The sequence below is a fragment of the Sinohyriopsis cumingii genome, unplaced genomic scaffold, assembly GCF_028554795.1.
Source record: "Sinohyriopsis cumingii isolate HCF-2022 unplaced genomic scaffold, ASM2855479v2 utg002228l, whole genome shotgun sequence".
In the NCBI taxonomy this organism is placed as follows: domain Eukaryota; kingdom Metazoa; phylum Mollusca; class Bivalvia; order Unionida; family Unionidae; genus Sinohyriopsis; species Sinohyriopsis cumingii.
Window position 1 is genome coordinate 285,343 of NW_028316164.1, and position 26,678 is coordinate 312,020.

The 26,678-nt window shown below is 36.1% G+C and overlaps 2 long non-coding RNA genes across 2 annotated transcripts in view; both read left to right on the forward strand.

Moving 5' to 3' along the window:
- LOC149770895 (uncharacterized) overlaps positions 1–18,413 on the forward strand; it is a 44,225-nt gene extending 25,812 nt beyond the window's left edge. Inside the window, exons 5-7 of the long non-coding RNA XR_016418444.1 lie at positions 13,627–13,641; positions 16,614–16,628; positions 18,398–18,413. This is a non-coding gene — a long non-coding RNA (uncharacterized LOC149770895). The remainder of the gene's footprint in view (positions 1–13,626; positions 13,642–16,613; positions 16,629–18,397) is intronic.
- Positions 18,414–21,090: 2,677 nt separating this feature from the next.
- The window catches only part of LOC149770896 (uncharacterized), a 37,620-nt gene continuing 32,032 nt past the window's right edge, over positions 21,091–26,678 (forward strand). The window contains exons 1-2 of the long non-coding RNA XR_016418446.1: positions 21,091–23,311; positions 26,276–26,290. This is a non-coding gene — a long non-coding RNA (uncharacterized LOC149770896). The remainder of the gene's footprint in view (positions 23,312–26,275; positions 26,291–26,678) is intronic.

Consider the following 26,678-nt stretch of genomic DNA (forward strand, 5'->3'; position numbering starts at 1 on the left):
TGCCTTGTCAGATCATAATATCTTTTGCAAACGACTACGAATTCACAAATCCAGCTCTCCCAGGTTTAAAATTTCATGCAATAAAACCACAAGATATATGCATACATTTGTCTTAGTCACACTGATCCCTATTTTTCTGTTCTTACTGTTGACAAAGACAAAGGTTCCAATTTGTCAGTGCTAATAACTTGCCGTCTTCACACAGATAGGTTCCTTTGGTATATAATTGCACTGGTCACGATGACGTTCCTCACAGCGATATAAATATCTTAATTAATGCAGGTCTAGTGCGTGACATAGAAAACTCATTTGATATTGCCGCTTAATTTGTGCTTTGACCGAATACATACTGATAAGCTTTCTTCATCATCTTGTCCACCACATAGGTACTTATGTGACACATTAATGATTTTTCCTGTATCGAACGTCATTTGGCCCTACTTAAGGGAATATTTTCTCACAGTGGATATAGTAGCATCTACTTCGTAAGTATCAATAATGACGTTTCAGTGCATTTTATGCACATGTTGTGCATATTATAAACAACTAATTTATACCAATTTATTGCCTCTGCCCTGGTGAAATACTTGCAGGAAAGTTTTCTATACATGGCTACTCATACCGTCAACATCATACATATAAGTGACACTTCAGAGATTTACTTTTACTTTTACTAGGTAGTCACATTAGCATCCACTTCGTTGGTATTAGAAGCTACGATCTTATTCTCTACCTGTGCATGCCACATGCGCCTCCTTATCAAATAGTGTAACTCTGTACGAACACTCATAAGTTCCTAAAGCAGCAGGTGTGTCACAAGACGTGTATTTTGTCGTACAGATTTAGATGTTGGGTAAAACCAGATTGATAACCACTGTATATGTGTAGTTATTTCTGGTTTTCATTCTTTGAATAACATCAGACTTGCAGATTGTGGACAGAAGTTGGTTTGCCGGCAAGTATATGGGTACTAAATGTATAGGCGCCGTAGCATACCTTGCGGAACGAATACATCATCAGCTTGCACACAAAAGTTCAAAGCCATACTTTGCTGTTAAAAGAGATAGAGAACAACAAATGCCAAATTTGCCATCTCAAAAAATAGAATGGAGCGCCCGATATGTAGATTAACATCCCGTACCCCACCCCAACCTCAAGAACTGGACAGGGCAATGACATATTAGATGGCAATATCCATACATTACTTGATTCGGCCATATAACTCAGATCGCATTGGGTCAACATCACAAATGCCCATACAATATCAGACACCAGGAAAATGAACTTGTCCAGTTCCATTTCTCGCATATTTCTGCTGGTCACTTTCTGTTTGTTATGTCCAGCTTAGTGTTCACTATCCAAGAACCAAGTTTATAAACCCAGTTATCACTGGCGGCTCATTCTTGGGATGCCATGTGAGTAGCGCCCTTGGCGTGTCGTCTGTCTCTGGGGTTTTGTCATCGTCTGCTTTGGCTGTGCAGGCCTATGCGCGAGTGACAGTCCCTATTACAGTTGATGCAGACGTGCTGAAAAGTCTGTGTTTTTGGATTTGCTGACACACTCCACTTTCTGTCACGTTTCTCTGCTGCCAGCTGGCCTCTCCTTGTACCAGCGACTGCTATGCCCTGGCGGACCGTCAGTCTCCAGGTGCCTTCGTCCTTGGCCTGCACTTCCCATCCGTCGGGTGAAATGTAGCATACCTTCATGTCACTCTTGCACACATCCTTGAAACTGGGTGAGGAGAAGTCGCTCTTCTTGTGCTAGTGGCCAGTTGGCCATATAGGATACACTTTGGCATATACCCCCCCCCCATCCTGCATGCGTCGGAAGTGTCCCAGACGTCGAAGGCGGCGTTTGCACAGCAGGGAGTACATGCTGATGATACTTGCACGCTGCAGGCTCTCACTGTGTGGGACACAGTCTTGCCAGCTGACTTTCGGGATGCGTTTAAGGCAAAGTATATGGAAGGAGTTGAGCCCACGCTTTTGCCTCATGTTTGTGCTCCAGGTCACACTTCCATATAGGAGGCTGCTGAAAACGAGGACCTGGTAGATTTTGATCTTGGTGTGCTCTGTCAGCGCGTTGTTTTACCACACCGCCTTCGATTAGTCGTGCCATGTCGGTATTTGCCTTTCCATGACTTCTATCCAGCTCCACATGGAACGAGAGATCTTGCTTATGGTTGATCCCAGTTAAGTAAAGTTGTTGACTACGTCCAGGGTGACTCCATGGAGTTTAATGGAAGGGCAGTGGTGGCATCTTTTGCGTCGACTTTGTCTTTATCAGGCTGATGTTGAGCCTGAACTGCTTACATACATCAGCAAAACGGTTTCCCAGTCTCTGGAGAGCATCCTCGTTGTGGGTCACAAGATTAGCGTCATCCGCAAAGAGTACCTCCTTCGTGAGCACCGAAATCACCTTGCGAGCAGTCGTACCAGATTGAAGTCTTCTGTCGGACTTAGTGCGCAGAAATACGCCATCAGGGGATGAGTAGAGGCGTAGGACAGGAGCGGGGAGATAAAGATCCCGAAAATGGTTGGCGCCAGCTAGCAGTCCTGCATCACGCCGCTGTTGATGGGAAATGAGTCTGAGTAGGATCCATCATACGGACTGTTCCCGTCTTATCAGCATGGAAAAAGATTATCATGCTGAGGAGATTTGGAGGGCAGCCGATCTTCCTGAGAAGTTCAAATCAGCCCTTCTTGCTGACTAAATCGAAGGAGATTGTGAGGACGATGAATATCATGTAGGGTGGATGACCTTGCTCTCTGCTCTTCTCTTGGATTTGTCGGAGGGAGAATAACATGTCTGTTGTCGACCTGGCTGCTCTGAAGCCGCACTGGGATTCCAGATACACACGGTCCGGCTGCAGCTGAGCCTGTTGAGTCGGATGCAGGCGTACACTTTGCCAACGGTGCTGGGGAGCGAGATCCCTCTGTAATTGTTACACTCACTGCGGTTGCCCTTGTGTTGGTAAAGGGTCACAATGGTGTCGTCTCGAATGTATTAAGGGACTGATTCTTCCTCCTAGCAGAGGCAGAGTAACTCATGCAGTAGATGAAGCAGTGTTGGTTCCCACGTTTGATAGCTTATGGTGGGATACTGTCGCTATCTGATGCTTGTCGTTTGGAAGGGAGTGGATGGCTTTGCTGAACTCCTGTAAGTTGGACACAATTTCGAGCTTCTCCATGGTAGGCAGTTTCTGTAAGCTGCTAAGGGCCGCATCAGTGGCTGATGTTTCTCGGTGTGTACAGCTCTGAGTAGTGCTTCACCCATCTGGATATATGTTGTTCACGGCTTGTGATCTTCTCTATTGTCAGAGATTTCGAGCGTGGGGTGGAGTGGGCGACCTCTTTTGCTGTAAGGACTAAGGCCTTTTTAATGTCACTGTCCTTACCTAGTATATTTCTTGATTCGGCACTGCGTTGGTTTCATTGACACAGTTGCTGCCAATACTCGTGCGGGCATTGTCTAAGGATGCGATGGTGTTAATTCGGTCATTTATGAGGTCAACAAGCGTAGGTTAATTTTTGGCATTTTTTTAAGCCCTGAATGTTTTTTGTTTTTGTTCTCGATGATTGGTTCCATCCTTGAAAGGCGTGCTTTGAACGAGTCTTGACTGGGCCGATCCTTCTTTCCGAACGTGGAAATGGCTCTCCTTTCGGTGGCATCATTCATTGCGTTCCACTTGGCTGTGGCATCGAGCTCTGGCAGCTCCTGGAGAGCCTGGTTCAGGGCGGACACATACTTCTCCACCTTGGAAGGGACAGACATCTGCGCAGATTTGATGCGAGGGCGACCTTTTGGATTGGAACTGTTTGGCTTGTGTGGCTGGAGGCAGACCCTGCTGATCACAAGATCATGGTCGCAGTGGCAGTCTACCCTGTGGTAGCGTTTGCTGGAGATAAAGCTATTCAGCGCATAGCGCCTGGTGATGACCAAGTCGAGTTGGTGCCACCAATGAGACCTGGGTTGTTTCCACAACACGTTTTCTTGTGGCTTACACTTAAAGCAGGTAATTGTAACAGATAGGTCATGGTAGGTGCAGAGCTCCTGCAATCTCTGACCATTTTATTTGGTATTTCCAGTGCCATGATGTATGAGGCATATAGGCTATGACTCGTGGTCCGCATCTACTCCGGCATTAAAGTTTCAGAGGAGGAATAGTGGCTCGTTTTTAGGGCATCATTTGGTCCGTTTGTCCAGCTACCTAAATAACTGATCATTTGGTCTTCTGAAGACATGAGGGTGGGGCTGTAGGCACTGAAGATGCCAACATGCCCTGTAGTACTGACAAGTAAGATGGACAAGAGACTCTCAGTGCCACCTGAATGTGGCTCAGACGAGGCCAGGATGGTATTTTATATGGCGAAGCCAACTCCGTGATAGCAGGGCTCCTCAGGTTCTCGACCCTTCCAGAAGAATGTGTACTGTTCATCTCTCTGGATGCGAGCCTGTTTTCCTGAGGGGCAGCTATGCAGACATTTAGTCTAGTGTGCCTCTTCCTGGTGTCGTCCAGTTCCCTAAGGTCGTCAGAGATGCCTGTGCACATGGTGCGCACGGTAAAGCTTGCGAATCAAATAACAGGAGTCTTCATTTTTGGTTTCTTGTTTCTGTATGCTGGTGCTGAGTTTCCGACCGATTGTCATTCTGAGCAACACACTGAGTTCCACTCTATCAGGCAGATGTTGGCGGGACAACACCTTACTGACCGAGGGCTTCTCGGCTTGAGGCGGGTGGTAGTCGACCGGTGGGATGCGATCATCCCTCCCACCGTCGAATCTGACCAATGAAATCCCTTCTCTACACCAATCGTGTGGTGTTTTTAACCCAAAGTCTGCTAGCTTCCGTGCTGTTTCCTCACCCAGGTGCGATGCTGGAGTGGCCCTACCAGGAAGCAAGCTTGGGCGTGGATTATGGATATTCTGGGCTCCCATGACGTTAGGATATCCCTCTCGTCCTTCCTGGTGGGGTCCAAAGTAATGCTGAGCATGATATTTGGCACCAATTTGGATGCAGGAGCTGCCGGAAGGAAGATGTGTTTAACACCCAGCCGCCTTAAAGGTTTCATTTCGAAGTGTTTGTTTGGTCTTACTCCCATAGCCTTTCCTTCCCCAGAAGATATACACAAGGCAGCGGTAGGAGATCAGAGTTTCTTTCACCTACACAATATGTACGAGAATGCTAACGGGATAGGAGGCAGTTTTCATTCCCTTAGACTGGCTCCCTACCAAGGCTAACGAGACCATTATGCACACCAAGTAATACCACCGGGTACTCGGTCGCGCCACACATCAGGCTCTGTGAAATCATGGGGCTCCGAATGAAGTTGATGCTTTTAAATTCAAATATATTCAAGCACACACTCTAATAAAGAAAAATCCTCTTACTTTTAATTATAGATACGATCTGTTAATGAACTATTTACTATGCAGTTTTTCTAATTATATTTTATCTCTGGAATAATTATAGATACTTGATCTTGACAGAAAATGGAGATACCATTTATTAATTAGCTTAGAAAGAAATGTTGAATGGTTTTTTTTTTGCATTCTACGCAGTAGACTAGGGCTCTCTACATTTTATCTGAGTAACTTAGACTTTTACATTAATATCATATTATGATTACTAATGTTTTAATGTACTACATACCAGAATGAAAGCTTTCTAGGACTGTTAATACTAATTTGTTTCTACGAACACGGCCGTTATCTTTGTTACGTACACCAGTGTCTGCTGTATAACATATAGGCTTAATACGAATGCTGCGCTTTTCTTTCTTTGTCTTACATACATCTTGAATACTTGAATAATTGGTTGCAAACTTCATATTATTTTCTTTTAAATTAGCAATTTCAATGAAATACAAAATTATTTAATTTTGCATATGCTGATAAAGAGTGACAATTTGGGACAATCAAAGTTCTTCCAAGCGAGAACTAAAAATAGTTACATTTCCCCATTGTATATTCTAATGATATAAAAATCCAAAGAAAATGATAAAAAACATATAAAACCATCGTAAGGATAGGAAGTCTGCTAAGTGAAAATATAGATTGTTCTGGACATAAAAAGCCTGGTCCTGAACATTTGCCCTCTTTATGTTTAGTTATGGCATGTTGGATCTCAGACAATCAGATCTGTTCAGTACGACTCGAAGTGATCATGAACACTGATAGAATCACTTAAAATTATTTGTAACACTGTTGAATAAGGCATCAGAATGATTTTCCACATGTTGCATATGCTATTTTGACCATGGTACCCTTCAATTCAAATTGGTAGCCGATTGGAGGTTGCCGTATTATTTAATTTAACTTTCTTCCAGAATTTATGTTGGTCTACATTTTAAAATTAATTTCCATCCTTGTATGCCTTGGGCTTTTATTCTTCTTACACAGTGTTAGAGGATACTTAAATTAAGCTCTAATTTGACGTATTCAGTTACTCAGAGGTCCATTACGAGGTTTACGCCACATCAGGTACGCATTCAGATCATAGTCATGCAGTTCTTTGATACAGCCATTCTAGACTGGTATACCCCGGTGATCAAGTTGCATTTACTAAGAATTTATCAGATTTGTAGCTTTTACTGCATCTGTTTATAATGGAATTATCAGTTTCATATACGTCTGATTATTACAGCCATGATCGCTTTGCTTAATATGAATGCAGATGTATGTATAATTCAGTTTTTAGTCGTCAATTAGGTCTCAGCAATTGTTGTTGTATTTCACATTTAACAGTTCACTGGAACAGGAATGAAATCCAGGAAGTAGATCAGCATTAATATTCATTAAGGTAGTACGTTGGTCGGAACCTACTAGGGTGTAATGAGCCCTGTTCGTGGCATAATTTTCAGTCTAACCTACCTGAGAACAAGGGTGTTCTACATAGGCGGAAAGCAATCCGGCGCTTACAGTATGCTAGAAAAGGACTATGCCGATTTGCATGTATTAGAACGTAATAACGTAAAAAGCAGAGACTGATAATTATGCGTATGATTTAATTATTATGACACATGCGGTATAAATGATTACTGCGTGTGATTTTACTCTTGTGACACATGCGCTATCAATGATTACTTCATTTACTAGTTTGTAGAGTACCTGAAAGGAATACGTCAATACTTTTACAGCATGTATGTGTCATATCATTTTCATAAATATTATAATAATGGAGTGAAGAAGCGAAGAAAAGAAGGAATGGGGAGAAAGATTGAAACAGATGAGTAGGAGGAACATCACAACAATAGTGACTCATCCTCTTGTAGATCGGGACATTCCGAATGATGAATCAACTTGTTAAACGGGAATTGCATTAATCAGGCCATTACTTTGTCAACTGCATTGAGCAGAAATTGAAGTTTTTGTGCTGAATATATTAGTTAATTTGGTTATTAATACTTTTTAATAATTTTTTTTTTCTATTGAATCTTGAGTTGTTGGGAGATCGAAATGTGTTAATGCGTATCTTTTTTGCAGTATATATATAAAGCAGTAGCTAGGCTGTGAAATAAGTGGCGTCTCTTCCATGATTGGAAGTAGGTATATATTTTGTTTTAGAGCAGGGAGTTGGTATTAGGTACTTATTATTATTAAACTACGAAGTGAGAGATTCAATCTGATCTTTGTATTTTGTATCTTCACATGTGCACTTAAAATAACCTTACAAGTTACCCAGAGTGCTCCTGAAGCAAACATTGGGCCATTATACATCTTGTCTGAGGCAAGTCAAGTATCTATAAAGCTGGGAAATTATTTAGTGATTGGCAGGGTTTAATAGCTCATTCCAGTCAACTCAGGTAACACTTACACAGTAGCATGACGATGGGTTTATAGTTAATTCAGAGTTGATCTGAACATACATCCATACCTTGTCTGTATTAGTTGTTAGGTTGTATGCATCTTATCTGCTAGGCAAGGAACGGCATTGGTAAGTAAGGAACACCTATTATCAAGGTTTTAAACCTACTTTCCAGGTACATTACGATAGTTGATTTAGAAAATAGAGAGTACTACGCTCGTATATGAGAATAGCAACGGAGGGACAGATGATTAAGGAATTAATTGCCATAAGCCGTTAGAATCTGTACTACGATGGAGAACGACTAGCAGAGTCTGTGGAAACCTGAATCTAAGAAAGGAAAACGGAACGGGAAGCAAAACAGGAAGTGCTAATGCAACAACAAGGAGAAAGCAAAGGGAAGCGATGCAAGAGCTAGCCAGAATAGAAGCTACTTCCAGAGAGAAGTAAAAGGTTGAGTTGACAAGGATAGAAGCTGCTTCCAGAGAGAACGAAAGAGAACGCTGTGCCACTCTCAAGATGGGTAAACTGTGGTTTGAAGCTAGGTCAGCAGATAGAGAAGATGCAAGTTCGAACCCGGAGGGTAAGGTTAGTCAGAATGCTGACCAACTTATTGTTCATTTTAAGACGTCGGGTTTTAATAAGCGAGAGAAATCGATCGATGATTTTCGCATTCAGTTTGAGAAACTCGCCGTCGGTATTCCCAAAACGCATTTGGTGATAAACGTATCTGTATTTCTGCAAGGTGCTGATACGAAAGTTTTCCACAACCTAGAAATGGATGAAGCAGATGATTTAGCTATTCCATCACTAGCTGACCACCGAGATGTATCAAAAACTTTTATTTAATCCACGAAGTCAGCTGAAGCTCACTAGCAGTGCCACGCGTTTGCGTTTTGCTCGATGATGTCCTTGGTTGTTCGAATATACGATGGCTTTCATGAAGCGAATTTCAAGGGGTATGCCTTGATTATATACCGACGAGAGTTAGCAGAAAGGGAGAACAAGATTCTATTTGAGACCGGAAGCATGACTGCGAGATAAGAGCAAGTGTATTCAGGGATTCGAACCTCCAAGAGAACAGACAGATCACGTCCCGATCAGTTGAGCCGCATGATAGAAGGAGAACATAGCCGTCCTTTTGAGAGAATGTTCTGGGGTGGCCCTATGGGGGAAGGACTCATCCCGCTCAAGAGGACGGACTCCAACCACAGAGCAGATGTTTCCAGGCTGGAGAGAACCACCAGTGTGTTATCACTGCAGTCGTCAAAGCCATTTTGCCAAGACTGTTTTAAGGGTAAACTCAATCATGTGAATGTCATTGCCAAGGAGACAGTTGGGTCCGCGGAGACCCGTAAAGTGGTCAACTGCGTGTTCTCCACCACAAATGGATGCATTCATCCGGCCCATGTCGACAAGTGAAACGGGAAGGCTAAACATGGTAGGTTATATAAGTACACTATGCCAACAATATGAGGGACTCGTTGCCAATCGCCATCATTGACACTAGATCACCATATATCAAAGGAAAAATTGAAGCCTCATGTTTGCCGTGATTCTCACACGATTTTGTATTGGGTTGTCATTATGTGTTACCACAGCCGAGACATTCACACTAGTACCAGTGAGCAATGTGGACACCTGGTCCTAGGATTGCTAGGAAGAGTCTACGCCCAATGAAGCTGCGACGTCGCTGGTTGGTAAGATACTGCTAAGTTGAGGAAAATGCAGCAGGAAGATGAAACATACGGAAACACGCATAGCAGAAAACGCATAAAAGAAGTGCAGATGAAGATGTGATGATTGTATAGGTATTAGGCACTGACACACAAAAAAGGGTTGCAGACAATTCAAGCAGGCTGTCGTACTTTAGGCGAAACGAGAGGTGTTAAAGCTCACGCGTTAAGTGATTTTATGGGATACATGGGATTTGCCAAGACTTATGACCGTCTTGTCAAATGATTCAACTGGCCGGCGGTCGAGGGAGATGTTCAGCGATTTTGTCTTTCGTGCGACAAGTGTCAGAGGATGGCGACAAAGACCTGTTTCTGACCCGTTCCTCTCGGAAGTACACAGCTCATCAATAAACCGTTCTGACGTTTTGCATTGGACTTAATCGGACCCATAAAACCCACATCAGCACGTGTTAATCGATATATTTTGGCTGTTACTGATTACACTACACGCTACCCTCAATCTGTCGTGAATCGTAATATCAACTTCGAAAGTGTCGTGGAGGTTCCAGTTGGAATGTGATCTCGATTCGGAATACCTGAGGAAATTCTTACCAATAAAGGAACTCAGTTTATTTGTAAAATGATAGTTGGAATGTAGCAGTCCCAATCCATCCGACAGGTGAATCATCTAATGTCGATTAAACATCTCATACAACACTACCAAGCTCTATCATCCCCAGTGCAACGGATTGGTCGAGTACTTAAACATGACCCTGAGACACACGCTCAAGAAGTTATGTTAATGCTTTCATACGGATTGGGACTGCTACATTCCAACCATGATATTCGCATATTGGTAGGTACTGCACATTCGAACTACAATTTGGGAGAACTATACAAGGACATATAGCCATGCTGAAACAGTTACGGACTTATGACCACGCTGTTGAAGAAGTACGCACTACCTACGAATATGTCACCGACCTACGTAACAAGCTGAAATAACTTTGTACATTGGTAGGGGAAAACCCTCAAGCTTGCGCGGCTTAGTCAAGCTACGTACTACAGCAAGAGAGCTAGACCTTAATAATATGAGATGGGACACAAGGTGTTGTTGCTGTCGCCTCAACAACTAAACAGACTGGAGAGAACTGTATATCGTCAACGAGAAGGTAGGAGGTCAGACCTACTGTCAGTATGTCTTCAGCAAAAGGAGATTTGTACCATACCAATTTGTTGAAGAGGTACTGGGAACGGGAGTCACTAGCTGAATTGATATTTGCCACAAGTGTTACGAAGGAAAGTGAGGGCTAGCGTGTTTGTAGCAAACATGCAACAATTGTAAAAGCAAATAGCCACCTCAAAATCGGCAACAAAATCTGCACGTGGTTTATTATAACGCAGTACAATGTGCTTTAGAAAATTTCTGACGCGCTTATCAAATGTGAGTCGAATTCATATCACATGATCAGTAGCTGACTTGTTGTATTTTATGGCGATACGTTTATTTGGCAAACGAGAATAGCTGGTAAAGACTTGTATGCGGACATGCTGATTGGGAAGAAGTGAACCAGTGGAATGTAGTTTCTTCATCGTATGTATCTTTGTTTCAATTCCTAAATCATAAGTAATAATATGATTTTCAACACAATGTTATATCCGTATTTATGGTGCGTTGATCATTGTAAACATGTTGTGCTATGGTGCAATGGAGAGATGAGTTCGCTAGAAACAGAGTTTATTACACTGTAAAAATACCGTAGCGTCAAAAGGGATGGGATTATACACTTTTGTCTTCTAAGTAATGCTAATTCCAATGACTGCCCATTTACTTAACACCTTTTTATTAAAACAGTATTTATTCACAACACCCACTTTGCAAAACGATGAAACTTGAAGACGTCCTCAAACATTTGCTTCACATTCTAGGTTATATGTTTGTTGTATAAGTATCTCTGTATTAGTAGTATTTCTTTATTGCTGACGTCAAATTAAGAGAAAAAAAAATAGCTTTACGTCTGCGTTTCATTCAGTCAATACTGCAGATAAGAGACACAAACATTTATTTTACCGCATTAAGTATCGTACTATATTTATTGTCTGAAATAACTATTTGCGGAATTTAAATCTTTTTCCACACAAAGTAGATTTTTCAGATTTTTTCTTTCTCATTTATTTTTATTATCATCTTGAAAGCTTGCAAAGTAGTTTTACTTTTATTAATGCACGTGTAAGATATGTTTAAATGTGTTAATTTATCCATAAAACCAATAAGGCCTTCTATAGTTCAGACGTTTCCCAATATCTCTCTCCCTGTGTGTATATATATATATATATATATATATATATATATATATATATATATATATATATATATATATATATATATATATATATATATATATATATATATATATATATATATATATATATATATGTGTGTGTGTGTGTGTGTGTGTGTGTGTGTGTGTGTGTGTGCGCGCGTTTTGCATGTATTATATTATTATCCAGAAAAGGAAATAGCTTTTTCCCAACTTGCAAGGGGAGGGGGATAATGCTTTTCGTATAAACGTAAAAAGGGTGCATTACATACATTATTGAACTTTTACCTTGAGCTATTTTATTACTACCGTTCCAAGTTTTGTTGAATTTAGTAAGGCATTAGGACATACGTTTTACCCATTTGCAAATCATCAATAGGAAATATTGTGTCACATGCCATATAGTTAAGTCCCTGGATAAAAGATTAAACTCTTAATACGAGGCAGTATCTCTATTTTTTTTCTTTCTTCCTGATCAATTTTGAGACATAGTAAAATTTATTTAGGAGCTAAAAGTGTATCTCTTACTTTAATGTGATAGGAAGAAGAGAAAGACACAATGGCTTATGGTTATTTGATTGAATATTTACTAATGTTTAATTTGACTTTATCATGATTTTGTGGCACAAAATGCAATTTAAGGAACATTTACCGTAGTGCTAAGCATGGTAAGTTGAAATTTCAAAATTACAAGAATGCAAAACAAGGACTTCTGTATAAATAAACAAAGATATGGCTCGTAGAGAGTACAGACTGTATGCGAAATTTGTCTCCAATATAATTTATATCCATTTATCTGTGTATCGGCCAATAGATAGATATGTTTTAAATACCATTATATATCTCTATCATACACTGTCAAGCATAATGTATTCTTACAGCTTCTTAACGTTCTTTTCTACAGGTAGGAGAACAACGTAAAAGTTGGGCTACCTAGATTTATACATGCTACAAGTTAACAATCCTTAATGTTAATTAGCTTAAAAGACTACTATTATGGAATTCTCTCTTCAGGGCATGACAGACACAAGTTTAAAATGTTTTTGTCTTGTTATTACAGAAACCTGCAAATCAGTTTGCTTTATGTCAGTTTCCTCTTACAATTTTCTAATCAAATCACAACTAGCCTCGATTAAATCTCGGAAACATTTTTAAAGCATTGTGTTCCTTTTGGTCCATATTATTGCACAATGTCATTTATCTGGTTCAGCATGCAATATGGTACAACTGGTTTTATAGTATATAAAAGATTAAAAGAGAAGGAAAATTTAAGAAGTTTATCACTGGCATAATAACTATGGAATACTAATATACCCTCGAAACTGTTTAGTTTCTCTAAATTGATGTAACATTTGAGCAACAAATAATGTTATTAAACGTGCACCTATTAACAGCCAAGTAGAAACTAGAAAATATTGACGTAGATGAATTTTGTTACCTACATAAGAAAATAAATATAATATCAATTGTGTTATTTGAAAATAAATGGATGCAAGTTGCATAATGTGACAGCACTGATGGTGACCGAAGTGTTAGTTAACTTCTTTACTGCCACAATACTGATATATTTAAAACTGAAAAAATCTTTTACATTTTTGTTAAGATAATGCATGACAAATAAATATAAATAGACAAACACGTTAGACAAACACGTTAGATATAATTAACAAGGCACCTTGTGCAAAAACTGTTATGGAATAATCACTTCAGATCATGATATACAGTGTAATTATATTTGGGAATATGTGTATGCTTATATTCATCGATTTAAAAAATCAAATGTAATGCACTTTTTCTAACATGGCTCTTTTAAATTGTTTCAGAACTGCGACACAGATGTAAGTATTATTACATCAGCTTTCAGTTTATAAATACAAAGAATATATAATGCAATGCGAATTGTAATATATATATATATATATATATATATATATATATATATATATATATATATATATATATATATATATATATATATATATATATATATATATACATACACACACACACACACATATATGACCATTCAGAGAATTAGTTCATCTTTGAAAACAGTGTGTAATACAATAAGAAATTATATTTTTATGCTCTTTTTTGATATATTAGCTGTTAAAGCCTGTAAGGTATCTTCACTGTAGTTATATTGTTTAGAACCTAAAGTATTTTCCAGAGCCTGCTTATATTATATGTGGGTCAATATGGTTGTACATTTGTTTTTTGGAGGGGTACTGTTACCTATACTATTACAATATTATACGTATTCAAAATGTTTACCAGGTATGCTACAACTATCTACACTACTCCAGTAACACTATAAACGTTTGATTTATTTGATCAGACTACAATATATGAGGAGACTGTTTTCTGTTCAGACAGAAATATTTGTATCTATATAAGATTAAATCCCTTTATATTCTTAAGCATCCTATATTTCCGAAATAAAAGACCTTGTACAGTTCACATAATCACAATTATGCTCTTGTTTCGAGATGGACATACTGTATTAAGACATTATAAGAACCGTCGCCTACCGTGTTACATACTGTGTCCAGCTCTTACAGTTTGAAAGATGTTGATGGAGGTTTTGCTGATAACACAATTACAATGGTTATTGCGGATCACGTGAAATTAAACATCCGCTTTTTGGAGCCTTGACTGTAACATTTTAAAATCAGTCAAGCGTTTGAGCATTTTTCAGAAATATTTCAATCATGATCACACTGTAATTAGAAGAATCAGTACTTAAGTAAATATACTAGGATTCAACAAGGTAAAAAGTTGAATTTTGTGTCTTTGATCCAGGCTGGAATGTTTGCAGTAATGATAGCTCATTTACCTATAATGACTACTCCTGTTTAGCAGAGTCAAACACCTAGCTCAATGTCTATGACAAAACAGTGATAATTTTACTATGGTCTATTCTGCTGTGTCATTTCAAAGTCATGTTGAATTTAAACGGTTATATTATAAAAATTCTACTCAGCTATAACTCATCAATAAAATATATTATGTCAAGTCCAGTTATCATAGATAAAGCTCTCAGCTATGTTCTTTCCTTCCCTTTTCTTGCGTGACTAGACTGAGATAGAGGTAATTTTAACAAAGGGAAATACAGTTATATGTATCTACTTATGCAATTTGTATAACTAGCCGTTGACTTCCTTGAAAAAGTTTAACACTTCTAACTTTAATAAATGCAATAAAAGGCATATATTTGAAGAACATACTTTTGGCACCCATATTTGATCACATAATAGTGGAATGTCAGCTGTGTAGTTACAAAAATGGATATCAAATGTTTAATTTCATTTGATGGAAATAGAGATGGACATGTTATACAATAGCAGTTTTGCATTACAACCAAAATAATGAACATAAAATTAGTTATGATCCATTCTTATGATATGCATAATAAATACCAAAAATATTTTGGGTTCTATTTATTTACAATTCTACGTTAATATTTGTATGGAAGAATCATCTGTGTGTGTGTGTGTGTGTGTGTGTGTGTGTGTGTGTGTGTGTGTGAGTGTGGAAATACCTGAATGGTATAGTGTCAAACACTGACGAAGGGAAAGTGCGAAAGTATAATTATACAAGTCTGAGTAATTTCATCAAATTTACTCATTTGACTTGGTTTCATGTACAATATCCTTAACTAATATTTTTTGAAACAGCTAATTTTAAACTCCTACATTAATAGCTTCGCCCAAATAGTTTTCTCTTACATTTTAATATGAAATATTACAATCAGCAGTGGATACGCTGTTGCATGTTTATCTCACGTTCATTTTTTACTTTGCTTTTATTGGGCAACTAATGTCGTGGAAAAGTGTACATTATTTAACGTACATACTTGGACACCATAAACTGGTATTTTTTTGTGCACAATCTCTTCTGGGACAGAGTTATTTTCTTATGTTATAGGTTTTAGACATCAGTCAGTCATATTATCTATTCTAATCTGGTGAAATGATTAATGAGGATATAAATTGTAAGATAACAAAATGAAATCATTTGAAAATTTCATCTTCAAAATATGCACTCAATCTTAAGTTTGCATAAAGAGTGCGTGATCTTATTTATCACGCTGTTCATTATACAATAATAATATTTGAGTTTATTTAAACTTAAATAATTTTAAATATTTAAGTTGATACTCAGTGGTGTAGAGTGGATTGTTCTTAAATGTTTTGTTCCGTCGCGTGCTTACAAGTAATACTATTGCTTCCATATTCATGCAAATTCAGACAACTAGTATTCTTATTATAACTGTTTTGCTGTAAACTTTGCTGTGTTCGATGCAAATTTTGCATTATATTGGCATTTGTGTATGCTCTTTGAAACTCAAACGTCATGCTACCATAGTTATCTGCCAATCATTATTAATGTATTAGCTAAACAATCAGACATTCTGTATGGTGGACGTTTACTTATAACTCATAAGCATTTAGACTTATATGATAATGTAATTCGATGGGACATGATGCTACATGTTTGTGGCATGATGCCCAATGCTTGACTTCACTATAACCTGCTACACTACAGACATCTAGCAATATGACTGAAACATTGTTAAGGCAACATTAAAAATCCAAATCACTCACACACATTAGGAAAAGCATATGTTGAGATTCAGCGGTTTAAGGATATTGCAACCCATACAGTACATTAGATTGAAAATATTGTGGAAAGGTCATTTCAAGTCATGATATAACACTGTGTTAATGTATTTGAAAATGCACATCCATATGGGTATTCTTAAGCATAACCTTGTATTTAACATTTTCTGTGTTTTATCTTGCTTCAGATACTTATCGCATTTGTAAGTGGATCTATCTATCTATCTATCACTACTAATCTTGTCTATGGTCTGAATCTAAATAATAGAAAAAGAAAGAAAGCCCGAAAGTTTTGAAAACTAAAATATTGTTCGCTTCCTGAGATTGAGAGTAAAAATTTATAAAGAAAGTTCTAATATTGAATTAAATCCGAACTGTCCTAAACGTTCTATCACATTTCCTAAGGTATAAAGTGTTCCGAATGAATTTCTTTGGTGATTAAATAAACTCCATTCATTAATCTAGTGTTGTTTCAAGGGTATTAACTATGCTGACGTTCTAAGATTCTTGTTGTATCACAAAGATAAATCTAAAATATCTTTGAATGAACTCAAAATAATCACTAAATGGTGATTTGGATCCTAAAGTGAAAGAGCAGTTTGTAATCCCAGTAAATAATCGAAAGATATAAGTTATATCCTCTCATATTATAAAAGAACTAAAATTGGTTACACTAATCTGTTTTTTAAGATTTGGAATGAATAATTATGTTGATCACTATCTGTGTAACAAATCCTAAGACGCTATATAGGAGCCATGATGAGGATGATTTTCTAAACAACTTCATCAAGATGAACACTTTTAAAAACTCTCAAGGGCAAATGCCAATTAAATATGTCTACCTATAAGTGACAAATATCTTAAAGTATAATATGCAATCATGCTAAAATTTAGCTGTGATCTATTTTGCTTACATAAAAAAATTAATTTGATAGTTGGCCCAAACGCGTACCCTCAATTACATGCAAAGTTCATTTTTACAATACAAGAATAATAGAAATAACACCTCCGCTGATAAATAAAAATGCTTGACACAATAACGTTTTCGTTTATATATTATTAGACTGTATATAATTAGGATAATAACTAAAACTATATAGGAAGATGTTTTCTTTTAAATTATAGAAGATATTTAAATTATAGAAGATATGCACCAAATAAAGCAATTTTGTTCATCTTTACATGTGAAAGTGAAACTGCAAGAATATTATCTTTATCCTGACATGCTTAAGGTCAAAGTTGTATTCCATCAGACTTCATCTTCACTGTCTCCAAAAAAATTGTATTTATTTAAGTAAGTGGGTTTCCGTCACTGTGTACAATGATCTGAGCATTGGCTGAAGTAATGTCCATTTCAAAATTTTGTAAAGGCAGCATCAAAGCAAAACAAATTTATCTCCTTTTTTAGCGCATAGTATAATGTTGGGAATTCTCAGTTTGTACTTATTCTTTTTTCGAAGTATACTTGTTGTTTTCCTTTTGTATAAACTTTTAGGTAGGCATATGCTTTCCTAACCAGACCTGTTTTCATACCTTATTTCCGTTTTGTTGGTGGAAACATGCCTTAGAAGAATGTATTCTTTGCGTAAAGTGACCGGTATTAATATGCTGCGTTACTTATCTAGTATTCTGCAACAAATTTTAAAGCTAAACATTTTTTTTTTCTAGGTATTATTTGCCAGTATATTTCAGGGTATATATTCTGCATATGTTACCTAAGCACGCATTCATATTGTATGGTGCACAATATAAATAGTTCATTAACATTTGTATCTTCTGGAATGAGAAAAAGAGTAATATTGAGATGCATATATTTATGAACGCTACAACCCATACATTAGATAAATTTAAAAGGCAAGTATCATAGAATACTCCGTTTAAAATATGGCATGCCCTGTATTTGTAGTGTTGGATATCCAATACATTACAATTGTCTCACGTCCACTAAAATTACTGTGTTATATCCTTTCAGAACAAGATGGAACATGTAAGTGTTTAGATGTCAACTCACAGCAAATAATTACATATCATGTGTACTTTAAAGTTATTGTTTGATTTATATTAATTTCTGACTAACTATTCATATAATCGAATTTGGTCACACGATGTACATTAAATAGTTCCCAGTTACTGTATTCCTATCAGCCATGTCAAAACTGTAAAGTAGTTTTATATTCAAATTAGATTCTAAGGAGACAAATCTTTTACCAGCCAGAGAATATATTGAAGGTTTGTGTTCCATTGTGGCAACCGTGCTTAGAAAATTGTTTTCCTTGGGTTCTCGGACCCATATTATGGTACTAGTCACTTACGCAATTGCGATACCTAGTATTCAACAGCTGGTGTTACATTATCATTTTTTTCTTTAGTGACCATTGCTTTTTTATCTCTGACTGGTGAATCAGCCATACAATCAACAGGACCGACCAGTCGTATGAAACTCATAGCGAAGCCATACGACGAATCAAAATCGGCCGAGGTTTTCTATAATGTGATCACTACTAACGGTATCGCCAATGGACAAACTGATGTATGCTAATGACACTTCATCATCATTTCCCATGAAGATGATGAAACGTAAATGGCTGAATATGCGGATCTGACAGTTGTAAGGATGATATAGTTTCCATTAAAATTATATCCTTCACTTTCGTTCAGTTTTTCATGTAAGGTCAATGCCTTGTTTGATGCAGACGATGTTGATTTTAGTTCATCATTCGGAATATTGTTATAATGTTTAAGGTTGGAACAAGTACTCGGTACCTTTTGGAGATTTTACAATCATGGTAATGTAATAACTTCTTTATTATACATCACTTGCTGTTGTCACCCCAGTAGAAGAAATTGCAATTAGAGATATTTTCCCCACATTTGCCTTGTATAGATATTGATAAAGTGTTACGATTCTATGGTCATAAACTAGATAACAAACAGACGCAAAACCAACCTGTTTGTAAAACTAAAACAATTGAATTATTATTGTTACAAAATGTATTAGGAACTTAAAGTATTATAATTGCAACCAAAACAATTCTTAAAAAGTTCTACTACAATCCAAACTAATTAAATGTTCCGTATAAATTTTATATCCAGGATTGTACTGGTCTTCAAGCAATGCTGACGTGTGAAGATGGCGTTGTCCAGAATTTATTTTGAATAATGTACCACTGTTACAGCATATTATACTCTCAATGAGCGGTTCCACTGAATAATATCAAAATACAACATCAAATATGTTTGCATCCTTGATGTTAAGTAAGAACACATTAAATAAGAATGGGAAAACTCCAGTCCTATGAATTGAAAGAGGTCAAACGCACATATAGTCACTTCTCTGCATGACAATTTGCAAAATCTAACATCGTAAAAGAATCTCACGGGATTTAACCCATCTAATGGGAAATAACTAATTATTTTATAAAACCTGACCGACTTTCCCAATGGGAAATACCACAAATTTTACTACTGCTGTTATTATTAGTAACAGTAAACACGTAAATAAACATATATTTTTCGATCCTATGCAATGTTACGTTCATGATATCTTAAATTAAAACCTATGCAAGGAAGAAATTTAGCTACAATCACTATAATTTACAGTCATGAATATACATTATAATAGTTATAAATATAAATAACACAGAAAAGTCTTTAATGCAAGGTCAAAGTTATTGTGTGAACTTCCTCTCTACCTGACTTCACTAATATGGTTTTATTTTGTCTACCCCAAAAAGCCACTAGCTATCGTGGATGTTGATATATACGGTAGAACCCTGTTAGTTTTTCGCTTCTGTCAGAAAGTGGAGTTGAGAAAGACATAAAGAAAGAAACACAAAAATAGCCTCATAACTTCCTCCTTGCTCAGCACGATGGTTATGGCCACATCCATCGCAGTGACATTTCTCGACAAGGGCAGGTTCTTATTGTCGATGATGGCATGGTTCAGCAAATTATAGACAATCATTTACTCCTATTTGTCCAAGTACACAAGACGGGTAGGATACTGAGCTTCTTTTTACGCCAGGACTACCGTCAATCATCATTAAAACATTCACACACTACCATTGGCGACCACATGAGGCTCCAAACTCAATACATTTTGCGAAACTTTGACAGACCACTGTTCCAAAACGATGGGTGAACCGTAGGGTCAATGGATTTCATTATCTGAAACCATCTACGTTTGACATCCCACCCTCATGTAAGAACTTATAAGCGATTTCATCAAGGGGAATAATTTGCCCTAGTAAATTCCGTTCTTACGGCTTACAGGGTGCAAACAAATAACGAGGCATCTGTTACGTACAATTTCTTGCTACAAAGTCCAATAGCAACTGAGACCATTGTTAGAGATGTGATGAGTACGCAATCAATATTGAATCCAATGCGTACTAACGTATACCTTTTCATTTGGCAGAATGTATTGTACTTGTTCCTTCCCTAAGAGTTTACAGCATATGTTGCAGAGACAGCGATGTTACAAACATCATTACACCACAACAATGTTCATTACGTTTAGTTTTTTGTATCAAGATATGAACAATCTTACTTCCCTTTTATGTGGTGGATACCCAGAGCAGAAAGTGGATCCGACTTTTGAAGCAAATGAGTCAAATTAGATTCCCATGTGCTGCAGTTAGAAGTTTTCTCCTATAGAATAAAGAATTATACTTTTCTTTGAAGATGGGTGCATCATGTTTTGGACTTATATACCCAGCCCTCAAGCGGGTTACATGTTGAGTCGTGGATAAAAGTACACTTATGAGAGATATTGATTTTGATATTTGCAGATACTTAACTTAAAAAGGCTTGGCTGTGCTATAGAAAAGAACAGAAAGGAATAGGGGCTCTTAGTTTCTTATTCAATGTCCAGATCGTTCGATGTAGCTTTGATCGATTATAATTTGTGTTGAATGTTGGTGGTTTATTGTGCAAATTAATCTCCAGTAAAAACAGCGTCAGTAATATATGATCTTGATAGCTACTGTATTGTTGTGTCTCTCAAACAGAGATGATTTAAACAAGATAAATATCTGCTTCATCCTTTTCTTTCCATGTGAAATGTTAAATGTCTATGGTTTCTTCAAATGTAAAAAAAAATAACCGCCAAATTCAACAAAAGAAACAAGACGTCTAGCATGTAACTGATAAAAATGAAAAGAAACAAATATTTCACTTTCAGGATGTTTATCTCAAATATCTCATGACAATTCAACTGGAACAGTCAATTGTTTTCTCATCATATTTCTTGGTCTGCTCACAGTAAAGGACAAGACGATACATATAGTTTTAGTGTATGTGTGCATGTGTGCATGCGGATATTTTTGGAAGGTACAATAACAGAATTTATTTACGATTCGTGTTAGACTTTCTAATTTCATTTTATGAGGCAAAGATGAAAGCTAACAATGGAAGAGTCAATACAATATATAACAAATATGTTGCGTCTGCGTTATTATGTACAGATTACACACTTGATACTGCTTTGAAGTGATAATCCTTAATTGAGCTATTAATATCAGAAGACAACGAGAATTAGTTCATTATTTCAAAACTGTTCATTTTAAAATATTAACTGATCATATCATTTTGTTGGGGGTTCTCTTGAATCTTAGAGGAAATGTTAATGCCAGCACTTTTCACAAGACACCATGCTGTGTTTATATTTTTTTTTTGGGACTTGGCTTGAAAGAGTCAAAAGGGAGAGAGACGGAAAAAATAAAGAGAGATTAATCAGAAGATTATATCAAGATGTTACTTTAAGCGAAATTCATGCAGTTTACACGCTTCACAAGACTTTGAGTGGCAGATCCGTAACGTATATGTGAAGATTATACGATAAAAAGATTTCATTACTTTATTACCATTGGCAACTACATGAGGCTCCAAACATATTGCATTTAGGGAGACCTTGACAGACTACCTTTCCAAAAGAATGGGTGATCAGTCAATGTATTTCATTATCTGAACCCATCTTCGTGTGACATCCCACCCTCATGTAACAACTTATAACCGATTCCATGAAGGGAAATAATTTGCACTAGTAACTTCCGTCTTTACGGCTTGTAAACGGGCCACGTAGAGAGTAAGAACAAAAAACAGGGCATCTGTTACATACAAATTCTTGTCACAAAGTCCAACAGTAGCTGAGAACTTTGAAAGAGATGTGATGAGTACGCTATCATGTCCAACGAGGACTAACGTATACCTTTTCATTTGGCAGAATTTATGTACTTGTTCCTTCTCTAAGAGTTTAGAATATAGGTTGCAGAGACGGTGATGTTACAAAAATCATTACATCACAACAAAATTCATTACGTTTGGTTTTTGTATCAATATATGAACAAACTTCCTTCCTGCATCGTGTGGTGGATACTCAGAGCACAAAAGTTGAATCTTTTCCAATCCAACACTTTGGTTTATGAGAGTATGGAACCATTAACACATATCAACTTTAAGTCTTTCTCCCAAGCGCATCTGAATAATTATCAATGTGCCGGAGAAGGCTTCAGTAAAAACGTTGAATTTGGAACTTCAGTGATATGATAGACAAAGTCTAAGTTCGGCTTTTGAATCACCAATTGAACCGTTTTGCATCTGTATTTCGCAGCTCAGGATATGCTAATTATTGTAGAAAAGTGTAACATTAACCCTTCTCTTAGCCAGGTAGATATGGAAACGTTCATCATCTTCATTTGGCACCATTCTCACAATCGCATTGTTTTTGGGGAATTATCAGAGTAGATATTGTTTAGGTGAGGAAGTTTCCTACAGCTCAGAGGCCTCTCATGCATCTGTATCCTCTTTCGGAAGCAAATTGTCATATTTATTTCACTTTTCCTCGTGTAGTATTCATTTATTCTTTCAGGAAAAAGAAATGCAAAGAGTAAGTATTAAGATATCTTAGCAAGTCAGTAACTACACAGGATGAATGGAACAATGTCGCTAAAGGATTTTTACTACTGTAAAACAATTACTGGCAATTACTTAAAATGGTACTTTTTAATTCAAACTGAGCTAAAGTAAATACAAAAAGTTTGAAAATAGATGGGTAATTAAAAGTAATTGCTGAAAATGCCAGGTTATGCGAAGCAAAAGAAAATTTGTGACTCAAAATACACAAAAATATATTGTTTCAATGAAATATTACTTAATAACAACAGTAATGTAATAATACTTTTTCAAAAAATATTAGAATTTAGTAACAACTATACTAATTAACATATTAGCAACAATTTTATGAAGTAAATTGTATAATGATCAAATACTTCCTAGTTTATAAGAGAAAAACATTTGGTTATTTGGTAATCAGGAGTTAAAGTTTTTTGGTAAAATAGTTCAAAGTTTACATCATGGGCAAACATACACAGTTGAATAATGTGAAATATTATTTGGAAAATAGACTGGTTTCGAAATTGTGAACACTTATAACCTTTCCATAGGCTTGAAATTTTCAATACATTTCCTAGAATCCAGAAAAATACAAAGTCTTAGAAAAGTATTAGTCATGTTGAACATTCACGTGCTCTTACTACAAAACAATAACACAAAATGAGTTGCCCTCGGACGATTCTAATTATGCAAAAGTCTGTTCCAACAGTAAAGTTGGTGTGTGAACAATAGAGTTCATTAACAGTAATAATAATAATAATAATAGGTCATTCCGAACATTAGCATAAAACTGGCAGTACTATTAAATTCAATAAAACAAAAATTACTGGAAATGAAAAGGTTTTCTTCGTTTTTCATTTAATAAATCAGAATGTATGTGTATATGTACATTTCAGGTAACTTTGCTGATATATAATTCCTAAGCTCAGACTCTTTGAGCTCGAGTTAGGTTATTCATGGTGGATTTCTCTCTAACAATTATATTTTTGTAATATTTCTTTTCAATATTTGCTGAAGTGTGAAATATAGAGACGTACGGGAAAAATAATTTTCATATCTTTTACTCCTATTTGATCACATGTGAAAATATATTCTTGTATTTTTGCATATTAAAAGATATTCGTGTATTTTCACATGTGAAAATATAAGATTTTCCATCAAACCATGCAACACTTAATTGTGTACCTGTAGTAATAAAAACGAGTACTTGGTGAACTAGGTAAAATAAATAGAAAGTGTCTTACATATATACATGGAAATTAGTCTTTGAGAAAAAAATGATCAGACACCAAATGCATATCTCTGAATTTAGTTCCACCTAACAACGATACACTGCCATAAAGACTCGCATTGTTTTCAGATAGGGTCAATTAGTTTCCATGATGAAAAAAATTAGTGTTACAGATTATGTCAGCCAATTATTATCACTATTTTCGGTTACGTTTCCAAATATAATCTTCCTATGAAAGCTATGTATATTTAAGAAATCGTGACCGTGTTGTGTTCATGAGGACCTTAATCTACTATATTTTTATTCTGGATAAAAATGAAATTTTCTTTTTTGATATTAATAAAGAATATCTTTCGTCGTATGGTACCAAACACGATATATTTTCACTTGGGGCTTTGCTACTGTTCAAACTATCAAATTTCTGGTACCACACGATGATATTGTTCCAGTATTAATACAGAAGATAAAGAAAATATGAGATTTATTCAATGACTTTTTACTAGAAATAATGACATGTTAACAGATGAGACAGATAGAAGCTTGAATACATTGAAAGAGAAAAGAAAGTATAAAGTTCTGAAGGCAGTAAATTTTACTCGTAATATTATTAGCATGCTAAATATCTACAAATCATCATATATCCGTCAGGTAAATACATGCAAAATCTATAAAACAAGATGCGAGGCTTCATGAGATGTCTCAAGCTGAATGAAGCAATATTAATATATTGATACCTCCTGATGAGAAATCTTGATCCTGAGTTTAGTATATATCATTATTATATTAAAGACAGGAATTGGCAGACAATGTTAACCCAAGATCTCACAAGATATGATTTCGATGTTTTTGTATATCCACAATATCTATTTGTGTAGGGTATTGCAATTAAAAGACACATTATTTGATACTGCTGAAGTAGCTACACGTTTTGTACAAGCGTAAAGTAATGTTTTTATATGAATGCTTATTTTAATATCAAAATAGCAAAATATAACCATTGTTATAAAACGGAACAACTATTGGTGAAACTGAACAACTATTGATGATATATATATATATATATATATATATATATATATATATATATATATATATATATATATATATATATATATATATATATATGTTCCATTCGAAACATTTCTTTAGTTTTATATCAATATAAAACATGCATTTAATTCTTCATTGAAATTCAAGCAATTGAATACAAACATTGATACATAAATACATAAATAGATACGTACATTGTTTTCATTCATTTTACTGAATTATGTTATACTGGTTGATGCTAAGTATCAAGAGAAAAACAAGCAATTTGTCTGTAATGCGTTTATTAGAATCAAGAAACCTACAGGAGAAAGTAAATTCTGAATTAATTGATGACTAACTATACATAGAGGTTATCTCCTCTTCTAGCACGAAATATTAATTTTGAAAATTTCGGTTACATGAATATCTTTATTTAATTTTAGGAATTGAAAGCCTGACAAGTAGGTTTTCTTTGGTATCAACTTGCTTTACGCATTTTTTTTTCTTTATCAAGATTAAAGCGAAATGAAAAAAACTGTTGTATCTCCTTCTCGTGGAATCATGATTAGAAAATCGATCTATTAGCTCATTTTGCCCCAGCTATTCTGAAGAATTTATTCCAGGCATGCCATTCACTGTATATAAATTTGGAAATAAATATATGTGTATGTAACCTCTTATCGCTGCTTCATTTTTCAGGATAAGATGGCTCACGTAAGTATTCTACAGCGTCTACTCTCAGCCGATAAGTACAACACACTTAGCGTCTACTCCCAGCCCTAAGTACAACGCATATATGCTAAAATTGAAAAAGGATGTTTTATTCTTTTCGAAACATTACCGTCAATATTCGCTTATAAGTCGACCTTTTAGATTCATAAAAATTGTATTGATGCAGGGTAGTAGTCATCTTATAAGAAATATATAGCTAAACATTTTCAAATTTGACTTTATCAGAATATCTTTTTCTTGGGACATTATAATCCTCTGTATGCCCTTAATTATTTTCAAACGTTATTTTGGTATGACGTTAAAATCTCAGGTCCAAAAAATAGTGTTATTGTTTCAATTAATAAGTTTTTGGACACCTGCGAAATGTTTT